This window comes from Triticum dicoccoides, chromosome 4A (assembly GCF_002162155.2).
Source record: "Triticum dicoccoides isolate Atlit2015 ecotype Zavitan chromosome 4A, WEW_v2.0, whole genome shotgun sequence".
In the NCBI taxonomy this organism is placed as follows: domain Eukaryota; kingdom Viridiplantae; phylum Streptophyta; class Magnoliopsida; order Poales; family Poaceae; genus Triticum; species Triticum dicoccoides.
The window spans coordinates 749,681,649-749,687,364 of NC_041386.1; the positions used below are offsets into that span (position 1 = coordinate 749,681,649).

A 5,716-nucleotide genomic window follows, 5' to 3' on the forward strand; every position below is an offset into this window, starting at 1 on the left:
ATTGTCCGCCAAACCCTTCAGTCTTAGGAACACATAAGAATCAATAGACATAGAGAAATGAAGGTCATCACCAATCAGCCGACCAACTACAGGTTCCACTTTAATGGAACCTTTGCACTCAAGATTAGACTACACAGGCAGATTCATCAGATGGTAAAAGGACTTGTCTCTTGCCACCTTCACCATTAGATCTTCAAGCAAAGGGAGCACCTTGGGCATGCTTGCTAGCATTGGCATTTAGAAGTATTTAGATTCTTGAGACGAGGGAATGATACATCCGCTACTTGTCCCACCATCTCTTGGTGTCATCTCTCTAGCTTAGGCGTGTTTGAAACTACCATAGTTTCCAATTTACCAAAAAAGGTGGTGGAGAAATATATGATTCCCCATTGTGTGTATCATGATTAACAATGCATATACTTGCCAAGCTATCAAAATTATTCAAATACAAGTTCACGAGGGAGGGCAGCTGCCATAATGAAGGTTTTTGCAGAACTGAGCAATCATTTCCGCTTACGGAATCAGCAAGATCATGCATCTTGCAAGTAGTTGGTCGGTGGATGAATCTATTCTTTCGAACGTCCACATTTTGTAGGAAACATCTCCAAACTAGCACATCAAAAATTTGTTGGCCTCTTTCTTCTAATGCAACAAAGTCATTTCCATCCATAGCTGGATTAACGTGTCCTTATTCATCAGGCTATCTTTTGGGAAAATGGCACAAACAGAAAAGCATATTTTTCCTTTAAATGACAAGTGATCATAGGTCAACTGTAATGAAGGTATAATCCCAGTTGCTAGTACATCATTCGTCCAGACATCACTTTCCAGAACAGAAAACCACTGATTGTGATGCTTGGAATGAAGTAAAGTTGCCATGGTTTTGATAGCAAGAGGTAATCCCATACACTTGTCTACAATACTCTTAGCCATTGAAATCAATTCCTCTTGCTTTTCCACTCCCCTTCCAAACGTGTTTATGTGAAAAAGCTCCCATGATTGATCCTCATTTAGAAGTGATATGTGATGTGGAGGAAGTGTGCCCATGATAGAAGCAACTTGATCGCTACGGCTTATCACAATTATAGAACTACCAAGACCAGCATGTGAGTTTAGCAATGATCTAATAGCCTCCAACTTTTGCCCAACTTCATTCCAAACATCATCCAACACTAGGAGGTACCCTTTCTTGCCCAAAACTTCACAAAGATTCTTCTGCAATGTCTCCATGTGAGTGAGACCACACTTCTTCATCGTGGCCACTTCTATTACAGATCGGATTATTTCTTCAATAACAAACTTGTCAGAGACACATGCCCATAAGACTAACTCAAAATGATGCTTCACCCTCTCATCATTGTGCACAAGTTGGGCAAGGGTAGTCTTGCCAATCCCCCCATACCAACTATGGGGAGAACCATGACATTATTATTAGCATCATCACTACTATTGTTGGAGTGCTCAAGCAATATCTTCACCACTCGTTCCTTCTCATCCTATCTGCCCACAATCTTGGATTCATCAATATGAGAGTATGTCTGCGGATGATCGATGCTTGGTACCTCGGCATGTTCTAGGAAATGAAAATTGTTCCTCTCCATAACCAGTTCATCAATCATTTCAGGGGCATCCTTCATCTTACTACTCATTGAGAGACAGAAAACAATAGGACTATCGATGGTTAAGTAGCTTAGCACCTGAAATGAATGCAAATAAAAAGGAAATTAGAAGGCTTCAATTTCCAAATTAAAAACCGTAAATTGAAATTGAAAAGCTTCCATTTCCAAATGAAAGCCTTAAATTGAAATGAAAAGACTTCCATTTTACACATTAAACTGACGAATGAGGAATTTTCATTGCAATTTAGCACTCTTTTAGTGAAATTATGAAAGAACATGTGCAACAAATATGCAAGTGTTTGCTGACACTTCATACTGCCTTAACCTATGTCATGTTTATATCAAGTCCTGTTCTTGTTTTTTATTGCCTGTAGCGAGGCCAGTAGCTCAGCAAGCCAATGTCTTGCTTTTCTGCTTGGTATGGATGTAAGAGCATCTCTAGCATACTCGTTAAAAAGGCCAAACCTGTAAAATTCCGACGGGTTTATGGTTTTAGCCTTTTTTTTATCCAGAACGGACACGGTAAAAGTCCGCGGACCCTTATACATTTTATAGGCCATCGAAAACGTGAGCCTCCAATGCTTACTTCTATAGGTCCGAGGACGTTATACAGGCCATGATGGCCGATCTAAAAAAAGGCCACAAGCTGGCCGATTCCATCGCCCTCTCCCCGCGCGCCGCCGTACGTACCACCCGTCTCCAGCCGTCAATTCCTCCCAGCTCCAACAAAATTCTGCACTGCAAAAGGATCACGCTCGTCCATGCGGCCACGGCTGATCCCATTCGTGCTCGATGCGAGGAAGAGCGACGGGATGCGGGCTTGGTGCTGGGCTCGCGTGTGCGTGCGGCCATGGCGGGCGAGCGGATGCGGTCCTGGGGCCGGGCTCGCGCACTCGGGGAGCAGCCCCCAACTACTCCTCCTCGGGCGCTAGCTCGCGGTGACCATGCGCGGGTAACGCTGGAAGGGGGCGGCGGTGCATGTGACTGCGGTGGAGAGCGGATGTGCGGCCCGGGATGGGTCAGCCGGAGGGCAGAGGATGGGCGGCAGCGGCAGGCCGAAGGGGCAGCGGGTGGGCGGCGACGGTAGGCTAGCACTACTAGAGAAAACCTTACTAGTGGCGCTGGTTTTCTACATACCAGTAGCGCGGGTACCCGCGCTACTGCTAGGGCGCTACATTTATTATTTAACAGTAGCGCGTTTCTAAACAATTGTTGCAGCTAAAATACTTAGTAGTAGCGCCTCTTTCTCTACCAACGCTACTACTATCGTCACATAGTAGTAGCGCCCTATTTTCTCCCCACTCTACAACTAGGCAAATAGAAATTAAAAATAATAAAAAGAAGTCAGATGCAATATTCATGGAAATCAAGACAAGTCCAGTGCAAATAAACTAAGTTCACAGAACCATCGCACAAACATTAACGACAATACCACATTTAATATAACCACACAATCTCACAAACTCATATATAGTAGTCAACAATGCATGGATAAATCATAGTTGATATGTCTACTAGGTAGTCATACTAGCATATATATGGTTCAGCAGCCAGACGCATGCATATGTAGTTCTAGATGATATCGATGACGATCATCATCCTCAAGCCTAGGCGGTGGGTGTTCCTGACTGTAATTAGGATTGCCTGTCCAACATGAAGATTCTTGCCGACGAGGAAGCTCTTCCACCCAACCGAGTTGAAGTGTGTGCGACCGTCCGTGTCCACGCCGTACGTATAGGTGGTGACGGAGCCCCTCGCGGTAAGGCGTATTCCAACAGAGCCTTCTTCATCAAGCTTGATACCACAACTCTTAGATAGGCTCTTTGGCAATTTCTGAATAAGAAAAACATATCAATTAATAAGTAGCCTCACACATTCTACACTATCAAAAGTCAGTACTACATTTCTACTAAGCATGAATTCTACTAATAAGTATATATGGATTCTAAATTATTAATAGTTCTTTGGATTCTATACGAAGCATATATATATCATCGGATTCACTAAGCATATAGATTATCGGATTCACTAAGCATATATATCATCGGACTCTACACTAAGTATAAGAATAAAGCATATATATCATCGGATTCACTAAGCATATAGATCATCGGATTCGCTAAGCATATAAGATTCATTAAGCATATATATCATCGGAGTCTACACTAAGTATAACAATGAAACATATATATCATCGGAGTCACTAAGTATATAGATCATCAGATTCACTAAGCATATATATCATCGGACTCTACAGTAAGTATAACAATAAAGCATATAAGATTCACTAAGCATATATAACATTGGACTCTACACTAAGTATAACAATAAAGTATATCATCAAATTACAACAGTAAATGCACATACCATGATATCCCGATCAACCATGGTACTTGTCAGGCAGGTCACGAGTGGCACCCCGACGAAGTCAGCACGTGGCGGAATGATGTCCCATAGGTTGCACACCTCCTCCTCGCTCAACCTCATTCTTTGAGCTATGATGGCTTCATCAAGTGGGTCGTCATCATCCTCATCATCCTCATCATCCTCATCATCTACATCATCTTCTGCTTTGTTAACATAAATGACGTCCAGCTTGGGTCTTTCTGTTCTGAAGGAGAAGCTGATCAACTCACCACTGGTGATACACATGTGGGCGATGAAACGGACCCATCCATCTCCTCCCACCTGCGTCATATTTTGTCCTTTCTCGACCTCCATAATGCAGGGGCCCCCAGGAGCCTCTCCGGTCAGCTTGTTGAATTCCGACCTCACATTGCATGGGACGATCTGTGTACAAAAATAAAAATGATATATACACGATGCATTAATGCCAATAACACTAAAAACAAAATAGTGCTTACTAGTTTCATACTCCCTCCGTCCGGAAATACTTGTCATCAAAATGAATAAAAGGGATGTATCTAGATGTATTTTAGTTCTAGATACACCCCTTTTTGTCCATTTTGATGACAAGTATTTTCGGACGGAGGGAGTATAATTTATTGCCGCCGCATGAAGAAAACTAGACTCAAAGTAGATGCCGAACAGCGTGCCAGTTACAAGGCTGCTGGCGCACCTTGACTTGCACCGTCGACATGGTGGTGGTGGTGGTGGCGCCATTTCCCTAAAGCAAAATATCAATTATCAATAACTCCTAAAAGGCAACTACACAAATATCAATTATGCATTATCTCTGCAGGCATGGCAAAGCAGAGCAATAACTCTTTCATCCTCATCAAGGACAACTCCCAGCCCTGACACAAGGGTAAAAACACTTCCATCCTCATCAAGGACAACTGAACTAAGTGGATCAATGCACGGGAACACTTTATCTATTCCCACATCCAAAAGTTGAACCAGCTTAATTAGAATCTTTCAAAACAGCACGGCACAAGATTCACAAAACACAATAAGTAAACATCCATTCCATCTTTGGCATCAGATGCACAATAATTAAAACTATAAAAGGCAAACACCCCCCTTTTAGATAAGATACAACTCTCTGTCTCTCCGTGTTTTCTTTTTCTGAAATTTACCAAAAATGGGCTCACTAACAGCATCAGATGAATAGCGTTTTGGGTCCATCATTCCATTAACGGCCGGGTGCTGGTGGATCGATGCCGTCACCGGCTAACCTCCTACTACTCCTAAAAGGCAATGAAACAAGATTGCAAGTGCATGCTCCCCTTTGCATCAACCGCTCTGGCCTCAATTTAATATGCCTGCTCTAGCCCAACTCAGGCCTGGTCTGCGCCTCTGCGGCCCGTCCCCTTCGTCGAGCGGCGCAACACTAAACAAAAGCCAAGTTTCGGTGAGCAACCAAAAGCCTCTACTTCTCTCACCTAACCCCTCTCTCTACTCTCTCCCCAATCACGCGAGGAAACAGGAAAGGCCAGCACACTGCATATACGAACAACACTTCATGTGTGCATGCCAAATCCTAAGATCTAGTAACATATAAGATGATATGTGATACTAATTGACAGTAGGATCTAGAGATGCATATGATACTAATCCTATTAATCCATATGTGATACTAATTAACAGAGGGGGCGGAGCGCCGCGTAGGGGCAGCAAGGGGAGTGGGGAGGCGG

The 5,716-nt window shown here is 43.3% G+C and overlaps 1 pseudogene; it reads right to left on the bottom strand.

Moving 5' to 3' along the window:
• Positions 1-925: 925 nt before the first annotated feature.
• LOC119284458 lies at positions 926-2,402 on the bottom strand (annotated as a pseudogene).
• Positions 2,403-5,716: the final 3,314 nt, after the last annotated feature.